Source organism: Saccopteryx bilineata, chromosome 10 (genome assembly GCF_036850765.1).
Source record: "Saccopteryx bilineata isolate mSacBil1 chromosome 10, mSacBil1_pri_phased_curated, whole genome shotgun sequence".
Classification (NCBI taxonomy): domain Eukaryota; kingdom Metazoa; phylum Chordata; class Mammalia; order Chiroptera; family Emballonuridae; genus Saccopteryx; species Saccopteryx bilineata.
In genome coordinates, this window is record NC_089499.1 from 10,409,250 (window position 1) to 10,435,672 (window position 26,423).

A 26,423-nucleotide genomic window follows, 5' to 3' on the forward strand; every position below is an offset into this window, starting at 1 on the left:
TCAAGTTCCAGTTTAAAAAATGTTGGATTTGGTTCCATTTCAATTTAGCAAATGAACGTTTTTCCCCTCCTGGGTTAGGCTCTCGGCTGGGTTAAGTTTCAGACCTCGTCACACATGGCTCAGTAACACGCATTTCAACCTGGGAAGTTCAGTGGAGCCAAATAGTCTAGGTATTGATCTGAATAATTAAAATATCAGAATATAATGGAGGGGAAGGATCTGGAAGAGCTTATATTTACCCACAGGGAACGGAGACAGGGCAGCGCAGGGCCCCTGCTGTATGACAGGCTGGGCACTGGTCCTGTTTATGCCAGGATCTCACAATCAATCTGACCTCGCAGGGATTTACGAGTGTTCATGGGTGTCAGCTACTCACGTGTATAAAGACAGCCTGCAGTTTGGTACTGCCTTCAGTGATGGACCCTGCTGGCCCCCCACTCTGCTCCCTTTACAGCCCAAATGCACCTGTCCGGCACTGTAAGTGTCAGCTGCTAAGGGACTCAGCTGTCCCCTTCCTAGTAGTGGCCTTAGGCTAAGGAATAGGAACCTCCCCCCCCCCCCCACACACACACACATTCACCTCCCCTGAGGCTACAAGTCACCTCCATCCTCCCACACCCGACCAATGACTGACTGTCCTGGGATTGAAAAGCCCCTTTGCCTCAGGACGGGCACCTCTGGTGCAGGCCATGCTGTGAGCTCCCCTGGGAGTAGTCTGAGATCGTTTCCAGCTGACACGTCACCCTTGCTTAGCTCCTCCCCCTGTGCCATCCTGCTTACCTGAGGGCATTCCAAACCAGACCCACCTCGTGCTCTCTCTTCAAGTCCCTTTTAGTTGAGGATGCCGGCCATCTTCTTAAGTCCTACCCAGTACCGATGTCTGCCGAACTCCTGTCCTTTATTTTAACATTACATTCTAGTGGCCAGAGAAGTGTTTTTAGTTAAATGAGTAAACTGGCCCTGCTCTTTGGGATCGGAGCCTGTGAACCCTCCATGGGCAGATCCTCCCGGCCAAGGGGTCTCCAGGTGAGATGTTGGCAGCTATAACAAGCACAAAGTCAAAATCACGCTGCATCTCTTTCTGGGCTAAAAAGAATTCCTCTTCAAGTAACACTCCCAACCTCCCCTCTCTGTATCCTAAAAATGCAAGAGAAAAACAAGACAATAGAAAATGCCTCCCAGCAATTCTATTATCAGCTCTTAGACAGCTCCTTCTCTCTGGCTACCCCCACCCCCCAAATTGCTCTGTCTCCCCTTAGCTGTCTTCCCCGCAGCTGGAAGGACCAGTGAATCTCGGAGGAAAATCAGCAAAACCCTCCAGTTTTGTTGCAACAAATGGCGTTTCCTTCCTGGGTGCCCAGGTGTCAGTCCCTTCATCATCTGTGCGGTTCCCTGGAGGACACACCAACCTGCTCTTGGAATTCTTATGGGGGTGCCAGGGACCTTGAGACCGCAGTGACCACACTTTCAATCTGCTCAGGAGAGCAGAATCCTGTAATAATACAGGAACATGGAGCCACACTAGGAAAATATGAGTGTCCGAGACCCTCTGGGTCGGAGTGAGAGACACACACATGCTGACCCTGTGGGGGAGGGGGACGTGATGCCTGCCTGCTCCAGCCACGCCGTGGGCAGAGTGCAAGTAAAGTAAATAAACGTTGACCATCTACAAAGAAAGCAATGTGTCTGGGTTAAAATGGGCTTGGAATACTCTTTTCTCTTTGAAGCCTGATATTACTGATGGCTCCGCCTTCTGGTACTGTTCCATTTGCAGCAGAAGCTGCAGATGCCACACCAGAGGTCTCTTCCCCTTGCGACAGAAGTCAGTGGGCTGTGAGCAGGGAAACAGGAAGTGCAGGAGAGAAAAGCAGTCAGTCACCAGCAACCAACGGGCGGATGGGAAGAGGTTCACTGTGCCCAGCTCTTTGTTCGGCTGTGTGATGTTCCGCTGGGTGATGCGTCTGAGACTCGCTCAAGGTTCCTCCTCCGCGAGTTCCCAGTGGGCGGGATGAGGCTCCCACGGCCTCCCAGCGAAATTGCTCATCTCTACATCCTTCACTGACTTTTCTCCCTTCTCTCATTTCCCCCAGTTGTTTCTGCTCACAGAGATCACCAGTCCTCACAGTGGGTCTATTTTGGGGAACCCACATAAGACAACAGGTACCCATTCCTCGGCGCAAGCCCCCATCCCCGCCCCGTCCTCCTACAATCCCCTCCTAGGTTCCTAGGTTCCTAGGTTCCGGCTACTGCAGTGGTTTTGAGCAGGGTTAGGGATATACAAGCCCTGGTCGCCTGGCTTGGTTGGTTACAGCGTCATCCCAATACTTAGGAGGAACAACAAATTGATGTTTTTATTTTGTTTCTCTCTCTCTCTCTTTAAAATCAATCAATAAACAAACAAACAAAAATTTAAGTACAAAGCTGATTAAGATAGTCTTCCTCCTCCCAGGAGGCCCCTTGGCAACGTGCCTTTGTTATTCCTCATCAAGAAGGAGGTGGCGTTTACGTCTCTGTCCTTGGAGTATGGGCTTGGCCACACGGCACTTTGACCAATGGGATGCAGGCAAATGTGTCCCAAGCAGGGACTTGAAAGGTATCTGTACTTTGGGCTTGGCCTCTTGTAGCTGGCACATAAAAGCTCAAAGGAAGCTTAGTTTTGTTACAAAGAAACAAAGAAAGCTTCCCTTTTGCTCGTTCAGGGTTGTCTTCAAGGCAGCTCAGAGGTGCTGTCTTTGCAGCCAAGTCCCCTCCTCTGCTCAGGGGCCAGCCCGCCAGCCTCATCCATCACAGGCTCTTAGCTACTGTGTCCGTCTTCAGGAGGCTGCCAGCAGACAGCCCTCTGCCCCCCAGCCCTATAATAGCATTAGGAAACGCCTGGCTCCAGTCACCGCTCTGGCCCTTGGTATTCCAAAACAGTCCCCAGCCTCTCCATTGCATCCTTTTTTTTTAATTTTTTTTTTTTTAATTTTTTAGACAGAGAGTGAGTCAGAGAGAGGGATAGACAGGGACAGACAGACAAAAACGGAGAGAGATGAGAAGCATCAATCATTAGTTTTTCATTGCGCGTTGCAACACCTTAGTTGTTCATTGATTGCTTTCTCATATGTGCCTTGACCGCGGGCCTTCAGCAGACCGAGTAACCTCTTGCTGGAGCCAGCGACCTTGGGTTCAAGCTGGTGGGCTTTTTTTGCTCAAACCATATGAGCCCGCACTCAAGCAGGCGACCTCAGGGTTTCGAACCTGGGTCCTTCCGTATCCCAGTCTGACGCTCTATCCACTGTGCCACCGCCTGGTCAAGCCTTTCCATTGCATCCTTTTATGAGGAAACAGCCAAGATGCAGAGCACTTTCCACCCTGCCCCCACCTCACACTCACACCTTACACAGCGCGTGGGCAGGCCAGAGGATGTATGGCTGATGATCAGGAACACGGGAGACAGCCCAGCAGCCCCAGAGTCAGGCCGGGGGAAGTGGGCTCACCAGCGGGGGGGGGGGGGGGGGGGGGGGGGGGGAGCTCCTTCCTGGAAGCCCTGGCACCAGCCACACGCAATCACCACATTGCCACGTATACAAATTTAAGGAATCTACTGTCTTGAAGAAATGAATCCCAGATCATTTTTTAAGACTTCTGCCCCACTTCTGTTCTTGGTTTCTGCTCGCTCATGACCCTTCCCTTCCCGAGGGGGCCGTGCGCTGAGAAAGCTTCAGGTGGGTGTGGGTCTTGCTGAGTGCACTGCGGAGCGGGGACAGCTGTGGCTGCCAGGTGTGAAGCCCATCGTGCCCGCCTGGCCCGTTGGCGGAGCTGGACGGCTGCCTACGTGCCAGTCCAGGGCCCATCAAAGGCGCTCTGTGCTTCCGGCCAGGGCTCCCCATGGATTTGCCCAAGGTACTCGGGAGCAGTATGCAGGCTTCACAGGAAGGCATAAAGGGTGAGAGGAGCCTGGTACCCGCCTCACCCACCTCAGTACCCTACCCTCGGCCACGCCCGCCAGCATGTCAGAACCTGTGCAGCTCAGTCTCCTGGTAGAGGAGACATCTGAAGCCCCTCTCAGAGCAGAGGCTGGTGGCCCGCTAACACGGACCGGGAGGCCACATGGCCTGGTGTTAGCAACAAGGCCTTGAGTGCAGACAGGCTGAAACTAAGAGCGCTGTGGCTCCAGTCTGCCTGAACCATTACCAGCTAGAAGCAGCGGTCATTGGGACTTGGACATGAGCTGCAAAGTATAGAATGGTGACAATAATTCCAGTGCCACGTGGACTTTTCCTGGATGAGGACTTCTCCTGGACTCCTGCTCCTTGTGACAGCTCCTAATGGACTGAACTGGGGTTGGGTTGCATTTGCAGGGATTTGGAATGGTGTTGGTGCCAACTTGGACTTGGTGAACATGTTAAGGACATTACTCTTTTATGGATTCTTGCTGTATTGGCCAAGAGTTTTCTTAAAGGCTTTAATCACTATTAAAAAAAAAAATAGAAGATTAGATAAAGAAGATGTAGCACATATACACCATGGAATACTACTCAGCCATGGGAAATGATGACATCGGATCATTTACAACAAAATGGTGGGATCTTGATAACATTATACTGAGTGAAATAAGTAAATCAGAACCCCCCCCCCCAAAAAAAGAGCACTGTGGCCTTGGCCAAGCCACTTGATCTTGATGAGGCTCAGGTTTCTCATTTGTATAATGGGGACTGTTATCAAGCTTGAAGGGAATAGTAAAAGTAAAGCAGTTGTCATATAAACACGCAGCCAAGGAAAGCAGGAGTAGAGGATGCTCTCAATATTATTATGCTTATAATAAAATTATTATTATTATTACTAATGATGGAGACACCGAACCTGATTGGAGCAAATGTGGAGGGGCAGCCCGCGAGCACACGCGTGCTGAGGAGATGCCCACCGGGTCGAGAGATGCCCGCCGGGTCGAGAGATGCCCGCCGGGTCGAGGCAGGGCAGGGTCTCGGTGCCATGCTTTAGTAAGCTCCGCATCTGGCCTGGTCCGATTGTCACTCCCCCCCACACACAATTCCTTTCCTATGAAAGAACCCCACCCCAGATTCCTGGCAAGTTCTCAGTCATTTGCCTCAGTTTACCTCCACATGTGCTTGACAGGGAATGGCTGGTGGCCTTTGGCTATGGGAGGCTGGCTGCGCCCACTTCCTGTGCAAAAGGGTCAATATGACTTGAAGGGTCTCTCTCCATCCTGGTCTCAGAGTGGACAGTCCCTGGGGTTCCCCTGGGGGAGATCTGCCCTCTCAGTGAGGTAGCTCCCGCCCTTATGCCCAGTACCCTAACAAAGGGTGAAAAAGAAATATAACCCAATCAAACAGCCGCTCTGAGAATGGTTGGGGCCGGAGAGGCACGGGCTCCATTCGTTAGCAAAACCAGCCTTGGTTATTATCTTTAATACACAGACTGAGACTTCATGGCATTTTAATCCATGCCATTCACTCTTTGGGGGCCCAGGATTTGATTCCGAAATCAGGCCGACAGCTTCGGGATGGCCATTTGCTGACGAAGTAATGGTTTGGAAAATGCTCCCACAGTTCTTGTTCTGGCTCCGAGGGAGGACGGTCGCCCGGTCCCGGAAGTCTGGAGATCTGAGTTTGAATTCTGATTTAACCACTAACTATCTGCTGACCATCGGGAAGGCATCCAGAGGTATCTTGGTTTGGGTTCTTCCAAGAGCTGACCCTGAGATGAGGGCCTGGGTGCCGGGAGTGTGTTTGGGCGAGGAGCTGGGGAGAGTGAGAGGGGGAGGGGGAGACAGTGTGGGTGTGACCGAAAGGCACTGGTGGACACAGACCCCAGGGCCCTGCCTCTGGCTGGGCGTGGCTCCGCAAGTCACATCACTCCCCTCTGGGCTCATCCCCCTCTGGGCTCACCCCCCTCTGGGCTCAACCCCTCTGGGCTCACCCCCCTCTGGGCTCACCCCCCTCTGGGCTCACTCCCCTCTGGGCTCACCCACTCTGGGCTCACTCCCCTCTGGGCTCACTCCCTTCTGGGCTCACCCCCCTCTGGGCTCATCCCCCTCTGGGCTCACCCCCCTCTGGGCTCACCCCCCTCTGGGCTCATCCCCCTCTGGGCTCACCCCCCTCTGGGCTCACTCCCCTCTGGGCTCACCCACTCTGGGCTCACCCCCCTCTGGGCTCACCCACTCTGGGCTCACCCCCCTCTGGGCTCACCCACTCTGGGCTCACTCCCCTCTGGGCTCACCCCCCTCTGGGCTCACCCCCTCTGGGCTCACCCCCCTCTGGGCTCACCCCCTCTGGGCTCACCCACTCTGGGCTCACTCCCCTCTGGGCTCACCCACTCTGGGCTCACTCCCCTCTGGGCTCACCCACTCTGGGCTCACCCCCCTCTGGGCTCACCCACTCTGGGCTCACCCCCCTCTGGGCTCACCCACTCTGGGCTCACCCCCCTCTGGGCTCACTCCCCCTCTGGGCTCACCCCCCTCGAGGCTCACCCCTCTCTGGGCTCACTCCCCTCTGGGCTCACCCACTCTGGGCTCACCCCCTCTGGGCTCACCCCTGACAGCTCACTCTGCATCCTTTGACTTCCCTTTCCTCCCCACCCAGCTGCAGTTTCCTGGGGTTATCTCCCAGATCAGCTACCTGCATCCACCTCCTTGTCTTAGAGTCTGGATCTCAGAAGAAAACTGTAGCAGAGCTGGAATCTGAACGTATGTCTGGCTGAGCCCGAATGATTCTCTTTCCACGTGTGTCTCTGCCCAGTGCTTTTGCCCGCTACCCAGGGCCCACCCCGGCATCTTCCTGACTGGCCGCCCCCTTTCTCCCCAGGTCCTATCCCATCCGGTTTCCAGTCACCCCCATCCTGACTTTCTGTTGTTGGTTAGGGACCACACGCTGAGCTGGGAGCTCTTTGTTTTGAGGCCGTGGGAAACTCTCCCCACCCCGAGAAGGTGGGCTGTAATTATTTGTGTCTGTGGTTTGCCTGTGCCCTGGAGTTTTCCAAGCTCTTTGCTTGGCGATCGTTTAGATGCCACCTGGCCAGCCTTTCAGTGATGTGGCCATAGGAAATTGACTCTTTGTTTTCTTGGCTCCCTCTCAATGCCTTTGAAATGGACCACCCTGGCCCAGTTTATAGTCTGCAAGGCTCGTCTGTCTGTGGTTACACAAACTCCCCCATCTCCCCTTATGAGAAAAACTAATCACACTAGAACTCCCCAGTCAGGAGGAGAGGAGTCCGTCACATCTTGGCAGGCCCTGTGAGCGTCACCAGTGCAGCCAAGCAGTGTGTGAGGGAGGGACACTCTGAGGTCATGTATGGTGACTGGCGCTTGTCCCTGACTCACCGTGTGTGGGGTCTCTCCCCAGGGCTCACTCTGCCAGAGGATACTTCCTACATTCTCCGTGTCCTCAGTCGGACGGAAGCCTGCTCCTTGGCCAGAGGAGCTGGCTGGATGGGAAGTGTGATAGGTATCGGTAAGGACGGTGGAAGGGACCACAGGGCTAGGGCACAGAGGACTTGTCAAGCAGTGGTCCCCAACCTTTTTTGGGCCACAGACCGGTTTAATGTCAGAAAATATTTTCATGGACCGGCCTTTAGGGTGGGATGGATAAATGTATCACGTGACCGAGACAAGCGTCAAGAGTGAGTCTTAGATGGATGTAACAGAGGGAATCTGGTCATTTTTTTAAAATAAAACATCATTCAGACTTAGATATAAATAAAACGGAAATAATGTAAGTTATGTATTCTTTCTCTGCAGACCGGTACCAAATGGCCCATGGACCGGTACCGGTCCACGACCCAGGGGTTGGGGACCACTGTTGCAGAGCACAGCCTTCACTCAGCACCTGTGGGATGCCTTACTGGGAAGCTCACTGAGCTCCTCCCACCTGTCAGCTGGTCCCCCTCAGAGTCAGTGACCAGCCTGGGGGCTCCTGGAGGACCAGGCTTTAGCACCGCCCCTTCCACAGGTAGGAAGCAACAGGGAAACCTGGAGGGCAGCCTGGAGGAGGCCCGGGGCTACTTGCTATTTGAGGAATGAGAGGCTTCCTAATTGAAAACAAAAGTTCACCGGTGGCTTATGTGGCAGGGAGCAGAGCGTACAAATAAGGGACTTTTGCTGGGATATGATTAACAGAGATACAAGTATCAAAAGAAATACAATACAATTTAACCAGAACACCTCAGTGTTTGGCTGTGAATAACTGTCTTGTCAGACAGTATATTAGAAAGTTCTGGGTGCCCATAAATTCATACTTGCTGGAAACTGAATGGATTCCTTAGTTTCTTAAAACTCTCTGGAACCTCAAATCCTACTTTCACTCCTAGGGCTCTTTCTTCAGGGGCAGATGTTCTGCACAGGGAGGGGAGGCAGCAAACCCCTGGGCCCCTGCTCCTTTCTTCTGGCCAAACAGATTGTCTCTTACACTCCATCGGGTAGGCTACCATGGGCGTCAAAAATCTAAACAGTTAAAAAACACAGCAACAGGCCCTGGCCGGTTGGCTCAGCGGTAGAGCGTCGGCCTGGTGTGCGGGGGACTCGGGGTTCGATTCCCAGCCAGGGCACATAGGAGAAGCGCCCATCTGCTTCTCCACCCCCTCCCCTTCCTCTCTGTCTCTCTCTTCCCCTCCCGCAGCCAAGGCTCCATTGGAGCAAAGATGGCCCGGGCGCTGGGGATGGCTCCTTGGCCTCTGCCCCAGGCGCTAGAGTGGCTCTGGTCGTGGCAGAGCGACCCCCCGGAGGGGCAGAGCATCGCCCATGGTGGGCGTGCCGGGTGGATCCCGGTCGGGCGCATGCGGGAGTCTGTCTGACTGTCTCTCCCCGTTTCCAGCTTCAGAAAAATACAAAAAAAAAAAAAAAAAACCACCAAAAAACACAGCAACAACATCAGTTAGCACTGCTGCTGGGAATGTAAAATGGTGCAGCCGCTATGAAAAACAGTATGGTAGTTCCTCAAAAACTTAAAAATGGAATTACCATAGGACGCAGCAGAAATTCTAGACAGACACTAAAAAGAACGGAGAGCAGGGTCTTGATAGTAATGCCGACATCAGCATTATCCACGGGAGTCCAGAGGTGGAAACAACTTACATGTCTATGGACAACTGAATGGTTAACCAAAATGCCGTGTACATACAATGGGACGTCATTCAGCCCTAAAAGAATGAGTGACGTTCTAAAACACGGTTGAAAAAAGACATTTGGTTGAAAGGGGAAAGTGTTATGCTATGTAAAATAAGCCGGACACAAAGGACAAATACATGATTGCAATGATAGGAAGTGCCTAGATTAGTCAAATTCATAGAGAAAGAAAATAGAAGCGTGGTTGCCACGGGCCGAGGGAAACAGGAGCGGGCAGTTAGCGGCTGATGGGCACCGAGTTTCAGTGTGGGGTGCTGAAAACTTTCTGGAAATGGATTGTGGTGATGGTTGCACAACACTGTGAATGTACTTAACGCCACTGAATTATATGCTTGAGAATGGTTAAAATGGTACTTTTTATGTTATACATATTTTATCACAACAAAATAAAGATTTTTTTTTAAAAAAGGCATTCCGTAGGAGTGTTTGGGACGTGTACTTTCATTATGTGTACATACCTCCTCTTATTTTCTCGCTGGAGTTTCTCTGCATACAAAGCACTAACGATCCTCTGCCTGGTGTTCAGGGGCCTTCTTCGGTTGCAGGGCTCAGAACAGATCGCCGGCTTCCCCTGGGGGTGGTGTGGAAGGGGGTGGGAGTGCTCTGGCTCTCTGAAGCACATTCCTTTATTCCGTTAACGATTGGCTTTCCTGGAAGAAACAAAGGTTGAAGGGTGCTGACAAAGTGCCCAAGCATCTTGGGGTAGCAAATTGCTCGCAAAAAGCTGGGGGAATAAAAGAAATTTTTTTTTAAAGTGCACTTTGATGAGTCAGGTATATGTGAGTCAGAAGCACGAGAACTATGTCTGAAATGTAGGTGGGTTTAAACGTTAAGGGAAAATGGTGCATAGCGAAGTTATTTGTGGTTTTCAAAGTCATATCAGGAACAATAGAAAAATTGTTCCAGATGTTCAGCGAAACTTGGAACGGAGCCAGCTCTGCCCAACCCCCCCCCCCCCCCCAGCGCTGTCGAGAAGGGGAGAGGCGCTAGCGAAGGAGAGAGGGAGAGAGAAGGAAATTACAGAGGGTGGAGGAGTGGCTTCTGGCGGCACATATTTAACTTTGAAACTAAATGCAAATGATGGGAGAAGAGACCCCATTCGTTCTCTGAGCCCGCCAGGCGGTGAATGCCAAGGCAACCAGAGTTTCTAAATTTAAAATGACAGGATAAAGCTTTAAATTAGCTCCCGTGTTGAACATTTGGGGAATAAGGGTTAGAAGGATTCCTGTGGGGTGCACTGGATCCTCCCTCTTTAATTGGACTTGGTTTTCTTTATACGGTTCTTTCTATTTTGGCATTGTCTTCTGAACTGAAAAATCTTATCATGTTAATTTCTTTATAACAGAGGCTGAAAAAGCACAGGTTCTTACTGAGGAGCCATGGTAATTAATTTGCTGCTGAGTTATGGAGTGCACATGAAAATCCTGTGGCTGAATTTCTGGTAGCTGTTGTAAGGCTGGGTTAAATCAGCCCCCTACTGGCCCAGGGAACATTTCTGAGTCCAGAATTAACATGGTTGTTCTCTGCAAGCCATCTGGATAAGTTTAAGTTAAAAGAAGAAACACCTACTACCCAAGAGTGCAAAAAACCCCACCCGCTCCCAACACGAAGACGGCTCGTTCAACACGTGCTACGCGCCAGCCTCGTGCTGAGTGCGAGCAAAGGAAGACTCCTGCCTTGATTGAGCTCGCAGTCTGGGAGGCCGACAGACTAGCGGCCGTCACGTGACTTCCTCCGTGTTATGGCAGAAGCTCGTACACCGTGCTGTAGGAACCCTGGGAAATCTGTTTGTGCGCATGTGTGTGTGTGCAGATCAGTATATGTGAGTGTAAGTGCGCTGTGTGTGTGTGATCAGAGAAGGCTCCACAGAGAGGCATTGTTCTCTGTTTTGAAGAATGACTAGAATTTCAAAAGGCAAGGGCAGGGGGTCATTCCAGATAAAGGGAACTGCATGAATAAAGGAGATTGGGATTCAGTGAAAAATAGTTATTGTGAAGGAAACAGGACTGATTAAAAAACAAACAAACAAAAAAATAGCGTGTCCTCTTATTTTTCTCCTTTAACTCCCCTGCCTTTTCCTTTCTTCCCTTCTCTTCCGATTTCCCCCGAGAACAACTCATGCTCCAGTCATCAGTTGGGCGGAACAAGTGGGCATTCATGCGCGAGGAAGGCCTGACAGCCCAGAGGAGCGGCAGGGTCCGGGCCTGGAGGGTGGGCGTCCACGCGGGCAGCCATCAGGAGACCTGGCGGGGTGGTGGCACACGTGGGGAGGGGCTGGCAGGAGTGGGCACCAGAGCTCGCAGAGTGAAAAAGGTGTTTCCTGCAGGGGCATCGAAGCCCAGATGAGGCGATGGGAGGGACCATTCAGGGGCAGGACAAGCCAGGTCAGGAGACAAGAGGTGATTTTAGAAACAAACACGTCCATATATTCATTTATTCATTCGCCAACAACGTGTGGCGCGTGTACCAGGTTCCAGACCCTTGGGGGGGGCAGAGGTCAGAGAGGGGGACACGGTTTCCAGTCCCACGGAGCCAAATGGTTTGGGGGAGATACTCTGCCCAAAAACTGAGGAAGAAAGGAACTCATGTCTTTTGCAAACATTTAAGTCTCATAACATAAGAGCCGCAAATGAAACCAATGCTGAAGTGTGAGTGGGTTGGGGCAGCCCATCGCTCCAAATGGATCACAAGCAGGTCAAGTTTAGAAGCACTTGTCCAGATTTGCCAAGATTTCACCAGTAGTTCTGCTCACCAATGCTTCTTCCATCTACTACTGAAAATTCACTTTTGTTTTCCTGCTCAAGTGCACGCTCTGGCTGTTCTCCCAGCATCGATGATGGTGCTGGAGCTCAGGTCCTATGGTACTCCCCCACGTATAAGACGCACCCTTTTCTGAAAAAACAAAAAAAACAAAACGGGGGCTACAAACTGGGCATGTCTTAGACAGTGGTTGAAGATTTTTTTACTTGCATTTCCTGCTTTTTCGTGCTTGTTGAGTTGTATGAATTATATGATTCATACATAAAACTTGAGTTCAATAACTTTATGTAATATATATATGGTTCACATCCATTTGATCCATGTTCTCCTTCGTGAAGAGCTGTTGGTCCTACTTACTCTCCTGTTCATATCTCTTAATTTTTCTTTCATATTTTCCACCACTTTATTGCTCTCTCTGCCTTTTCTAGGTGGTTATCTCAACTCTATCCTTCTATCTATTAATTCTCTCTTCCCCTATATGAGGGAGGTGAAGGGATAGAGCAAAAAAGGAAAAAAAAACAAAAACAAAAAACACCAGCTCATGAACATGAATAACGTTTGTGGTGATTGTTGAGGGGTAGGGATGAGAAGCATCAATCATCAGTTTTTCGTTGCGACACCTTAGTTGTTCATTGATTGCTTTCTCATATGTGCCTTGACCGTGGGGCTGTCCTTGATTACTGCAGCTTTGTAGCAAGTTTTGAAATCAGAATGTATTTCAACGAGCAGCATGAGCAACACTCTTGGGGGTTTCTTGACACCTCTCCTTCCTGGGAAAGCAAAGTGGAAGCCCGAGCTCCCTTCCAGAAGAGCTCTCCCATGAAGCCTTTCTTCCGGGAATACAATGGTAACATAAGTACCATCCACCAACATTGTCTCATTCAATCCACACCACAGCCCTATGAAGTAGGTATTACTATTTTTATTGTTTCCATTTCACAGGTGAGGAAATGTTCTAAGCCAGATATGTTCCAGTGGCCCCTCCAGACTCACGCCTGGTGCTCTGGGGCGCTGGCTGGTGTGTCCCTGCCCCCATGGGATCTTCACCTCCTGGCTTCTGGTTGGGTTTGGCCGAGGCGCCCTGTGGGAGTTCAGAGGATGGGGGTGCATGAGGCCAGGGCTTTAAATCTCTGTCTCCCTCTCCGTGTGGGTGGCTTTGGCTGTCCTTGACCCTTCCCAAAGGGCACAGCTCCTCTGCAAACAGCTTGCTCTACACGACTACCTTTGCTTCTGGGTCCCGGTGACTTCACCCACCCTAGAGGGGTCCGAGAGCTCTAGCTGACAGACCCCGTCTAGTGCGTCTGCTCGGCAGGCTCAGGAAGGTACTCTCTTGAGGAAGCCTGTGGGAAGAGCCACGTGATGTGCCGCTTTCTACAAGCACTTACTCTGAGGTCCTCTGCCAAGAGGTGATATTAATGGCAGTGGTGGGCGGAGCAGCTCCTGGGAGGGAAGCTTGGGAAAACATAATGGAACCTGCAGAGGCAAAGTGCAAGGCCATGGAGCTTTGTGTTAACAACTCTGCCTTGAGAGGCTGATCAGCCTCTGCCAAGTTTGGAAAACCATTTAGATCTTTCAAAGCAAACGGAGAAAGAGGGAAAGTCGTAAGTCAAATGTGAAGGTACCTTCTAGCAGATGAGTCCATTAGCAATACTTCTGAGACATGCAGAGTTTGAGAACTTTGAGGGTGATTTTGCCGTGATCTGGGTGGGATCCAAGTGTCTGCTCGGAGATGTACTCATGCGCACAGGGAGGCTGCACCAGAGCAGAGCCTGACGACCACTGCTGCCTCTTCGCCCTCTTCCCACCGAGCACCCAGCATGCCGACCACCCCACCCAGCCCTCTTCCCACCGAGCACCCAGCATGCCGACCACCCCACCCCAGCCCTCTTCCCACCGAGCACCCAGCATGCCGACCACCCCACCCCAGCCCTCTTCCCACCGACATCCCCACATGCCGACCACCCCACCCAGCCCTCTTCCCACCAAGCACCCAGCATGCCGACCGCCCCACCCCAGCCCTCTTCCCACCGAGCACCCAGCATGCCGACCACCCCACCCAGCCCTCTTCCCACTGGGCATCCTAGCATGCCGACCACCCCACCCCAGCCCTCTTCCCACCGGGCATCCCAGCGTGCCGACCACCCCACCCCAGCCCTCTTCCCACCGGGCATCCCAGCGTGCTGACCACCCCACCCCAGCACGCTCACACCGCCTGGCAGCCTTTGCCAAAGTCAGCCTTTTTTTTGAGGACAACAGCTCAGACCTACTGAAAACTTGCCAGATTATTTCACTGGACTCCGACACGTCTGTCCTATTCTTCACATTGTGCCATGTTAGCTTTCTCGCTTTCTTTATCAGTTCATGAGGCTGAGTCACATAAAATGCACGTATCATATCATTTTTATTTTTGCCGAACATTTGAGAGTAAATCACAGAGACCAATACCCTAAGTCCCTGAATATGTCACGTGTACCGCCTAAGAAAAAGTACATGTTCTTACATAACCCCAGTTCAAGGATAAGATTTGAGGATTACATTGCTATGGTTGCTAACTGCCCCAATACCACCTTGTAGAGCAACTTTTACTGCCCCTGAATTCAGGACCCAATGCACCCTCCCACCTGGCACTGAGATGTCAAGTGTAGAGCCTTTTGGCAGGGACTTGAGTTCCGTGGGACTCAGGTCTCAGCTCGTTGGTTCTGGACAGCAGAGGAACAGTTATTTCCCACCAGAGAAGAAACCCCCAATGTGCCCGAGATGAGACGCGCCATCCGCTCCAGGACTCGGAGTCCCAGGACTCTGGACGACTCTCCAGAGAGGCCACACAGAAACCCGGGGATGGAAGAGTCTTGTTCTGGGTCCCCACCCAGTGGCACCACCACTTGCCTGACTTCATAGCATCTCCCCTCGCCCTGGGAGGACCAAGTTCTCAAGTGTCAGGAGCTCTTCCCACGTTGCGCTTTCTCCTCTGGGGAATCCTTGGTCGGGGTTCTGCCTTCCTTGGGCTCTGAATCAGAGAAGCATAAGGCCACAGCCTGCGCTGCTCGGCTAAGCAATAATGTATTGTTAGTCCCTAGCTATGAAATCGGGACAACAGCATCAGCATTGCTAGTTTGTAAGGATTCAAGACGGTGTCCATAAAATCCTGGAAGACAGAGGCTCTCAGTAAAAAAATACGTACTTTTGTTTTTCTTGCATGAATGTCAAGTGGAAACGTCAACTCACCTGACTTGATTACACTGGGGAACAAAATGTTTGTTGCATCCACAAAAACACTTGCTCTTACCTAATTCGAGTGTGCTGATCTCAAATCTGACATTAGTTTTTCTCTGTAAGCTACAGGTTTTTTTGCAATTCAAGATTTTAGGTTTTCATTTTATTGTAAAATTTTCAACATTTAGTTTGACATAATGAAGTAGAATGTCTTCTTGGGCATCATCTTTATGAAAAGATAATTTATATAATGAAGTAAATACACTAATACACTAAAAGATACGATTGCATCAGAATTTGTCTACAATTTTGAAATAGAACATATTAAAACACTTATTTTAATCATAAAATTTGCGCAAAACTTATTTTAATTCTATTCAGGCAAACATTTGCGTTTGTAGCTCTTGCGTTTGTGTACTTGTTGAGGACAATCTCGTTTGATGCTCCAGCAGTAGTCTGTTCATCACTAACAGCTCCAAGATTTTCGAGAAACTTATCAAAGTGACTGTTCAGGAAGTGAATCTTAACGCTCATGTTACATCCAATGTCGCGGAAAGCCAACAGCATCCTTTGAACCAGAAGTTCATAGTTTTCTGCTTTTTTGTTGCCAAGGAAGTTCTTTGTAACTGCCACAAAAGACTGCCATGCTGCTTTCTCCTCCTTATTCATCTTCTTGGCAAATTCTTCATCATGTATGAGGGTTCGATTTTGAGGTTCATCGAATACACCTGTTTTTATCTTCTTGAAAGACAAGGCAGGAAAAGCAGAAATAATATGTTGAAAGCATTCACTTTCTCTCTTCAAAGCCTGAACAAACTGCTTCATTAAGCCAAGTTTGATGTGAAGTGGGGGAAAAATGACCCTGTCTTGATTAACTACAGGTTCATTCACAATATTTTGCATCCCTACTTCCAGAGTTTCACGTTTCGGCCACTTCTTCTGTGTCCAGTGTTTCTCCCAAGCTTGGCTGTCTCATAAACACAGAAAGCAAGGATACTTTGTGAAACCTCTCTGTTGCCCTAGCACAGGGATAGTCAACCTTTTTTATCTACCTCCCACTTTTGTATCTCTGTTAGTAGTAAAATTTTCTAACTGCCCACCAGTTCCACAGTAATGGTTATTTATAAAGTAGGGAAGTAAATTTACTTTATAAAATTTATAAAGCAGAGTTACAGCATATAATAATAATTACTTACCAAGTACTTTATGTTGGTTTTTCGCTAAGTTTGACAGAATAAATCTTTATAAAACAACTTACTATAGTTAAATCTATCTTTTTATTTATACTTTGGTTGCTCCGCTACCGCCCACCATGAAAGCTGGAACGTCCACTAGTGGGCAGTAGGAACCAGGTTGACTACCACTGTCCTAGCAGGAAATTTACCATTTTAAAATCCACACAAGTGATCCAGTTATGCTCCTCATACTTCAGAAAGTTGAGGACAATTTTTATGTCATTCTTAATAAGTCATTCAATTCGAGTTGGCTAAACTGCTGAGGGGTTAATGACTGTTTGGCATCAGAACAAGACCCTTTAGATTCTACAACCATTTCCTCATGCATTTTATCAAAATACACTTGATCACCATGTTCACTTTCTTCATCCTTAGAAGAAATAAAACCATTGAAAACTGGAACCTGGGAGTGTCTCAGAGTGTGGGATAGGTCGTATTGCTGAAGGAATATTAGGATATGCGATCATATGCCCTTTTTTCTTGCTGATGCCCTTAGTATGGATCAGACAGAAATAACAGTCACTGCTGTGGTCCTTAGGTTCATGCCAAACCATGGGGATAACAAAAGGCATTTCTTTGCGTTTTCCTTTTGTCCAGTCACAAAGCATTTCCTCACAATATGACACACAATATGAGGAGCCCAATTCTTGTCTTGCTCTCCAAGGGGAACTTGAAAATAGACAATACATGCATGTGTCACAAATGATGAAATATTGCACCTTTGATGTTGAAGTGTGTAACAGCCACATATATAACAGATGTCAGGACTATTCTTACATTTATACCTACTTGAAGAAGCCATGATTCAATCTTAAAACAAAATAAGAGGGTGTTTTAATCAGATAATAATTTTTTACATTTAAAAACAACTAAAATTATGTAAAAGTGATGTTTGTAAAACATTGATTGCCTTGTGGTTATGTTCAATCCATGAGTTGTTGCCCTTTAACTCCAATTTAAAAACCAATGCATGCCACTAACTGTAACAAAAAGAAATTAACATTGTATAGAAACTAGAGCATGCACCAAAAAACAGATTTTATATTTGGAATCAGCGATGCAGAAATATATAGAAACAGTTCTAAAACTTCATGCAACAGAAAATGAAAAAAAAAATTGTTCCCCTGTGTTATATATGTATATATTTATGTGTATGTATCTATATGATACATATTTATGTGCACATAATATGTACTGATGGATTGGATCAATCTACTTCTAAGAAAGATGAGGCAACAGCAGACATTGCTGGTTGGATAACCCAACACCAATCCCAATTCTCTTCTCCGGTACAGAGGTGATAGAATCCAAGTATGTCACAGCTAGAAAGGACGTTCAGCTTCAGAGGCCGCATGCCATATTCTCGGTCAATAGGGTGTAAGCAGGGCCTCTAGGAGCTATTGGGAAAGATGCTTGCACTGCCCTTTCCTTCTTCTCCCTTCCCAGGGATGCAGATCAGGCCTGGAGCTATGGCAGCCATACTGTGCCCACGAGGGGAATGCTTTTCAATCCAAAGGGAACAGGCCAACACGCTAAGGATGTCAGAGCAGAATCAGTTCGCAATCAAGTTGAGCTGAACCAATTATGACAATCACTTAATTCTGATCTCCTTGTTATACAAGAAAAAAAATTAACTGTATCTAATAAGCCCCATGTAAATTTGGTTTTTTATTATGTATTCTGAAAACATTCTTAATTGATAGAGGCATAATTTTGAGAAACGTTTCTAAGGAAGAGGAAGTCTGAAATCGCTGACATTTGTCAGCTCTACTTACACGTGGAGGTGGAGAAAAGAGAGCCAGTTTCATTTAAGAGATGTTAAACTTGTTGTCACTTGGTCAGGACTTGCCAACACATGCTATCTCATTTCATCCTCAGTCCAGCCTTAGCTCAGACACAGAAACAGAGACTTTGCTGGAGGAGGGGTCGCTGGACCAGGACGGTTGCACTGTACTCACCCGAACACCTTGCCCCAGGAGGATCAGTGGGAACAGAGGGGGAACAATGCTGGAGTACTGGCCTGAGGTTGGTCTTGAATATGGCAGAGGAGAAGTGAGGGAGGTGAGAGGGCACATAGGAAAATCCACCATCATGGAACCCATGGGGCAGCTGTGAGGTGCCCAGCAGGACATTGGTGACCTCAGAGAGGAGGTGCAGAGAGCTACAGGAAGTGTCCAGATGCCCAGAGGCGGGCAGTCCGGGCGTGTGTGCTGACCGAGGTCTCCGCTGGCCCATCCTGGGGCTCCTCGCCTCCTGCTGTAACGAAGAGCTGGGGGGGATGCCTTTCCGGTGCTGTCTGATTATCACATTCTATGCGTCCACCCTCCCTCCTGGGCACAGGCAGCGAAGACCTCTGCTTCTCCATGCCTGGCGATGGGGCAAGAGGAAGAGTGAGAGAGAGAGGGAGGAAGGAATGGAGAGAGGCACGCAGGAGGCGGGGTCGGCTGTTTGCAGGACGTCTGAGAAAAGAAAGCTGTGGCATTTGCGGTTGTGTGCGGCTGAGGGAAGTGAAGGAAACGTGACATAGAGCCCTGATGGGGCGGGAGGGTGGACGCTCCGTATTATATCATTTCCGGCTCATCAGGAAAGCAGGAGGCTCGCGTTTCCACTCCCTGCTGGGCAGCCGCCGGGGGCGCTGCTTTCGGGCATCTTGGGGGTGGCGCACTGCTCTGTGGACTCCGTGCCCATACGTGGGCGTCCTCTTACTCGCCTTTCCTGCCAGTGCCGCGCACGAGGAGCTGTTTGTCCTTTCATTGTTGATTTGTAAGAGACTACTAGCCCCTAATAAGATACATGACTTGCAAATATTTTAGAGAAGTCTTTACCTTGGCTCCCTCCTGAAACCCCCTAAAATGACAGCAAAAGACTAAAACTAGATTCATTTTAGAGAGAACAAGGAGCAAAAAGAACGTGGACAAGAGACTGCTAAAAATCTTCAGAAGCAGCAAGCATTTAGAGGAGTGGTCTCTGACTTCGGACATGGAGGCAGTCATGTCCCCGGTGCAGAGAAGAAACGAGACAGCCTACCCTGAAGAATTCTAGGGACGTCCCGGGCCTTAAAACACCAAACCCTGCAGCAGTTGGAGTGTAAGTAGGGATAAAACAGTAGTCTTATCTACAGACAGAGAGGATGGACTCCAGGTCTTGCCCATTGCCACCCACAGGAGATGAGAGGTTTCTTTTCTACAGATACAGGGGCCCGGGCACAGTGGAGGTGGCAGAGCGGCACGGGGCTCACGGCATGCAGATGAAATGAAAGCCCCATCCTGAGAAGGGCCCTCGGCTATTTCCTTACCGTGTCCCCAAATGCAGGCAAGGTGGGAACCGGAAGGGTCTTTTCAAGAGAATGTGTGGAGCCTCAAAAAAAAAAAAAAAAGCCTCTTGACCCAGCACTGGGAGCCAGGCCAGGCCGCGGGATGCAACCTAACCGCCTCCAGACCCAGCCCACTAATTCAGAGCAGTCCACAGCACTGCCCATGCTCAAAGCGGCGAGACACCCCCGAACCCAGACTCCACTGCAGGGACGTACCTACTCACTAAATCAATCCCTTAGCGAAGAAAATATATTTCAGCAAAAAAGAATAAAAGGACAAAATACCATGAAAAAGGAAGGACGGAGAATATGAAAGCAGCCTTGAAAATTTACAATGAAACTAAAATTTTCAAAAATTAAATAGCAGAACTAGAGGGTAAAGTATAAGAATTCTCCCAGAGGCCTCTGCCCCAGGCGCTAGAGTGGCTCTGGTCGCGGCAGAGCGACGCCCCGGAGGGGCAGAGCATCGCCCCCTGGTGGGCAGAGCGTCACCCCTGGTGGGTGTGCTGGGCGGATCCCGGTCGGGTGCATGCGGGAGTCTGTCTGTCTTTCCCCGTTTCCAGCTTCAGAAAAAGAAAAAGAAAAAAAAAGAATTATCCCAGAGAATAGAACAAAAAGCCCAAAATATGAATAACAGGGCAGAAAATAAAGAAGGGAATTATTAAAAAAACATCACAAGAAAAATTTCCAGAACTTGAAAGCCCACACTAATTATTCTGTTCAGGACATTTAAAAAAAAAATCCACTCCAAGGCACCTCAAGGATAAGGAAAAGATTCTGAAATCATCCAGGGAAGGAAAAAATAGGTCCTACAGAAAGAACCGGGTTGCATAACAGCATTGAACTTCTGCAGAGCAAAAGGAAAACAATAAATTTAAATGTATCAGGAGAAATAATTTTGAATTAAAAACAAACAAACCCTGTATTTGCAAGTTATCAATCAAATTTGAAAGTAACACTTTTTAGATAGCTACAATCTCAAAAAAAAATGTGTCTCAAGCAATGGGTATTGGGAAACTACAGAAGGATGTGCTTACACAAAACAAGGGAGAAAACAGAGAGAGAGAAAAAGAAGGAAACTTTAGATCCAGCAAAGCAGAGGAACAACTCAGAAGAATCACAAGGGGAAAGCTGGGATGTAGTCCTCATCCCGTCCAGAATAAAGGATGGAGAACTGGGGAAGAGAGGTCTCTAGAAAATCAGAAAGCATCTGATATGCTTGGCCAGTTAGAAAATGTTATTTGTAGGCAGTTTATAAATGCACTGGAAGATATGGGAAAAAACAGAAGTATTTCAATAGAAACATAGAAGATCAAGTAAATGAGGAAACAGAGGCAATAATTAACTCCCGGAAAAACAAAAACTTGTACCGGAGGCGAAAAGATGAAAGTGCCCAGTGCTTCCACAGTGGTCAATACTGTATTTGCATAGTCATAACAATATAAACACTGGCTCCCGGTTTAATTCCTGAAAAACCGTATTTGGAGAGTGGGTAACAGGGAAAGGAAGCGGGGTGGTCTGTAGGAGAGCTAAATTCTGATCTAACTGAATAGGAAGTCAATAGATCATTTCCAACACGGATAAATCAAGAAACCACAGCGTAGGCGTGTTGTTTAGAAATCAGAGGGTGGGTACCAGGACAAACAACTGAGCTGGGTGGCTGCCTCTGGCGAGTGGCCCTGCAGGTCGGTGAAAAAGAAGGAAGAAACCAATGCTGTTTATTGCCTGACATGCAGTATTCGTTCATTTTCTAAAGAGAACAAACATAAAATCAATTAGAAAACCATAGGAGGTTCCTTTAGAAATGTGTGCTCTGAAACCAAGAACTGAAAGTTTTCACTCCATTTATTTACCTGTGAGAAAAGTGACCTTGACATTCATAGTCCCACAGGATTTTATCAACCTGGGGATCAGTCGGTTCCCGCATTGCCCCCTCTCCAGCCCCTGCATTTGTGAAAACCTTTGTGCTTCCGCTTAAAAAGGAGAAAACAGGCGGGGAAGCTCCCAAGGGCTTCCCTGGAAAAATCACAGCCCAAAGCACTCATTTATTTGTATCACAGGCAAATCCTCAGGCTCGGTGGAAGAAACTTAAAATCATTCCAGTCTGCGTTAGTGTCAAATGTGTGATCCGCAGTGTTTTCCAGCGGGGAAGCACACGGTTCAGAAATAAGTGGGAGGCCGAGAGGAGGGAGCCAGACAGCCAGGAAGTGTGACTCAGACGTTTGCTTTTAGCTTTAATTAGTAAGCCCTGCCAATACCTCTCGGAAGGGGAGGCTCCTCTCATACCCCCTTTCTTCCGAAGAGATGTCAAGTGAGTCTGGCCCAGGCAGAGAGCCACTGTGTCGCCTTACACGTCCAATGAGACCTGCTCACTTGGTGGTACTCGTTAACACCCGGGCTGCACACCAGTCGGCAAAAATATATTGATCACGGACTGTCTTTCTCTTCACACCCTTTCACAGGACTTCCTAATGCTAGTGGATGTCTCCAAACGAATCCAAGTCCCAGAAGGTTTCTAAAAGAAATGCTGGTGTGTGTATTGGCTCAGAAACAGATTGCAAAGTGCTTTCCAGTTGGTAGACTTGCAGAGAAGATGCAAAGCGGAAGTGGAGACCGAATTTGATTCAATAAATATTTATTGAGGGCCGACCATATGTTATTCTGCCGGGATATAGAGATGGCTAAATGGGATAGAGATTGGCCCTTGGTTATTCCAATACTGGATCCTAACTCTTGTCCCAGGCTTCTCCTTTCTGTCCCGCAGTACTGGGTGGCCCCACACGGCCCTCTGGGCAGGAGGGAAAAATGAAGGGACTCGGACAGTCTCTCTGATTTTAAAATGTATCCTTTCCTTTTTTAGTTCGTAGGCTAACGTCCCCGGAGTTGAGCGCGTGTCCTCATTTATGCTCCTAGTTTTTGGGTAAATATAACACTCTACCTTCTCAGGGTTTTCAGTTTAGATAACAAATGATCCGATCCTCTTAGAAGCCTACTATAACCTCACAGTGTGGTTGGTTCTGACTTTGGACAGAACTGGACCCTATGGGAGCCCTTTGGATCCTAATCCTATCCTAGAGAGCCAGGGATAGACTGGAAGGAGGAGAAAGGGCTAAACTGGTGGAAGTCATGGTAAGAAAGGTCAGGTTCAGGCCCTGGCCGGTTGGCTCAGTGGTAGAGCATCGGCCTGGCGTGCAGGAGTTCCAGGTTCGATTCCTGGCCAGGGCACACAGGAGAAGTGCCCATCTGCTTCTCCACCCCTCCCCCTCTCCTTCCTCTCTATCTCTCTTCCCCTCCCGCAGCCAAGGCTCCATTAGAGCAAAGTTGGCCCGGGTGCTGAGGATGGCTCTATGGCCTCTGCCTCATGTGCTAGAATGGCTCTGGTTGCGACAGAGCAACGCCCCACATGGGCAGAGCATTGCCCCCTGGTGGACATGCCGGGTGGATCCCGGTCGGGCGCATGCAGGAGTCTGTCTGACTGCCTCCCAGTTTCCAACTTCAGAAAAATACAAAAAAAAAAAAAAAAAAAGAAAAGGTCAGGTTCATAGAGGACCTCACCTGGACCACGGGTGGGAGGTGGCTGAGACACCTGGGGACTGAGGCATGCAGTGGGAGAAGTTAAGTCAGAGCTGGGTAGTATTTTTGGCCACGATCCCACCTTTATGTGCTGACAACCACTGTAGCTGTCCGCCTGGATATTGTGGCTCTTCTAACCTGAACTTGGGCTCACGGTTATGAATATATATATATATATATATAACGAAATGCATAATGTCATTTTGTTATAACTTTAATGAGATGCTTTATGAACAATTCTTGTTTATATCAATTAGCCTATGATAAAATTGGTTTCATTATATGTCGTTTTGTGTCAAGCCACAGAGCCTACAGGTGATGCTAGGTGAGAACTTCCTGTATGGGGCCAGGTGAATGGGAGAGTGCAGTGAACTCATGAGTGTTGCTGGCCAAAAAGGAGAGTACGGCCAGTGGATCAGGAGAGAGCATCGATTAGAAAGCCCAGATCTGAGGCCAGTGTGGGGCTGACTGAGTCACTGTGCAGCCCATGTGGTTGTGAAATTAATCAGCTCACTACAGCATCTTCCTTTCAGCCAGCACGTGTCTATCATACCCCTCAAAAGGAACCTAGGACATTCCAGCCCACTCTGAATGATCTCCCACGACTCTGAATGGTCAAAGACCCGTGGAAATTACTGGTAGTTCTTGAATCATCCTCGTTAAGGAAATTGATGGAGATGTTGTTCACTGACCTGGACTGGGATTTGTCTTCATGGGGCAGGGCTGTGTCTCCAACGGGGTGGAGCCCTCACCCCTTTTCAGCTCATCAGAAGTTGGACAGCGCTTCCAGGTCCACCACAAACCAAGCAGAGTTGGATTAATTCACTTGAATAGGTAGAGCGTCGGCCTAGCGTGCGGAGGACCCGGGTTCGATTCCCGGCCAGGGCACACAGGAGAAGCGCCCATTTGCTTCTCCACCCCTCCGCCGCGCTTTCCTCTCTGTCTCTCTCTTCCCCTCCCGCAGCCAAGGCTCCATTGGAGCAAAGTTGGCCCGGGCGCTGGGGATGGCTCCTTGGCCTCTGCCCCAGGCGCTAGAGTGGCTCTGGTCGCAACATGGCGGCGCCCAGGATGGGCAGAGCATTGCCCCCTGGTGGGCAGAGCGTCGCCCCTGGTGGGCGTGCTGGGTGGATCCCGGTCGGGCGCATGCGGGAGTCTGTCTGACTGTCTCTCCCTGTTTCCAGCTTCAGAAAAAAAAAAAAAAAAAAAAAGATAAAAAAAAAAAAAAATTCACTTGAACATTTTTTCCATCAGGAAAACAGGTAGAGCACAAATTACATCCGTATCGCTGGCAAATACATGGAAGAGATCGCCCAGGGCCACAAAAGATGAATCATCCCTGCCATCTGTATTTCAGCTGTGTCTGTAGCACGGTGACCGAGGAATGGTGACAGGTTCCTTCCTGTTTCCGCCACCGCGCCACCCCCTGTGTGTGAACGGGGCTCTGGCTCTTCCACTGGCTGGGTGCATGGCCTTGAGAAGGTCTTGAAGCTTCTCCAAAGTTGTTTCCTCATCAGTGAAAACAGAAATAATGGCACTGAGGCAGCCACTGCTCCCCCTGGGCTTCCACTACTCCTTCATTCTTCCATACGGAACCCCGGCCATTTGGAGAGGCCGCGTCCCGGGTAAGGCGCTCCCTTCCCAGGCTGGCTTGCACCCAGTGGTGACCCTGTGGCCAGGTCCTGCCCATGAGGGGTGCCCAGGCGAGCAGCCTGCCTGGGTGGCCTCAAGGAGAACCGTTGCTTTCCTCATAAACAGAGACAGGCTCGCTGGCAATGGCTGTCGCTCTTGGCCCTTCCTTTCTTCTCACGAGGGGCACAAAGGCCGTTGTTGGAGGAGGAGAGCCATCTTGTGTCAGGGAGGATGGAATCACACGCTCAGGGAAGATGGGGCGGGGTCCTGGAGTCCTGAGAGTCCTCAAGCAGCGACAAGCCTCGGGTAGCTACTTCTCTGGGCTTCTCGTCACAAGAGGAGGGTAAAGCCTGTAGTTTGGTTAAAGCCCTGGACCGACCGGAGTGTCTCTGCACTGCACGCAAACCCACCTCCCAAAGTGGCTGTGAGGACGAACTGAGACAAGGATAGAAATTGCCCATCAAGGTGACTCCCTGCAGGGAGATGCTCCAGTTTGCCTTCAGGACAGGGGCGGATGAGTGACACAGATTTTACTGCAACACAAAGCTTTCCCAGCTCCCAGTGGAACCTGCATCCAGGAATCGCGACCGACCCTCTGTCCCTGCACCCCCCCTCTCTCCTTGCCCTCCTCTCCTGCGGGGCGGGTCGCACTCTGCAGAAACAACGGATTCGTCAGATGGAGAATTTGAAAAGAGTATTAATGCGGTAGGAGTTGGCTTGGAGTGAGGGGCAGTCATCTGAGGCCAAATTAAAGGATGGGCCATTAGGGCAACTGGTTAGAAGTGTGATCAGTAAGGAACGCTTAAATATACCTCACAACAGGCGCTGTCCGTTGACTTATGTTTCCAAACACGGTGGTGCATGTGGATGATAAAATGCAAACTCAGCTTACCTCTGGGAGGAAAAAGGACTGTCCTTAAATTAGCAATACTCTGATCTACCTCTGTTAAGGTTTGTTGCAATTGATACAAAGCAGTTGGCCCCATTCCTGCCAAGAAAGTCAGGACCTTGAGCAGGAAAACGTGGCCGGGACAGGCTGCACTCTGTCATGCATTTCTGTGTCATGGACCCATGCGAGGTGGATGTACCGGGGGCTGTTATTGTAAGGTGACCAACTTTTTTACAATGAAAAGGAGGACAAAAATCAATTGAAGAAAACAATATCGCAAATAAAAGAGACATTTTATTCATTGCAACAATACACTATAATATAATAAATGCATAATAAAACATTTGTAATATTTTATATTGTAATTATGCTTACATGCTTATTAATTTTTAATAATAATTGTAAGAAAAAAGTACTCGTTTAGATACAAATACGTCACATCACACGCAATGGATCAACTCTGCATCAATCGAATATGGATGTTTACAGATTAGTCTTCCAATATCAAAAAGGAGGACGTGTAGGAAGACACTTTTTGAGGGAGGACGGAACTTACAAAAGAAAGGCTGTCCTCCCTAAAGGAAGGCAATTGGTCACTTAGTTATTGTTGCTGAAATTTTGAAACAGAAAAATATACAATGGTTTCTGATGTAAACAGTTAAACCATGTAAAATGCTGCCCAGCATTTCT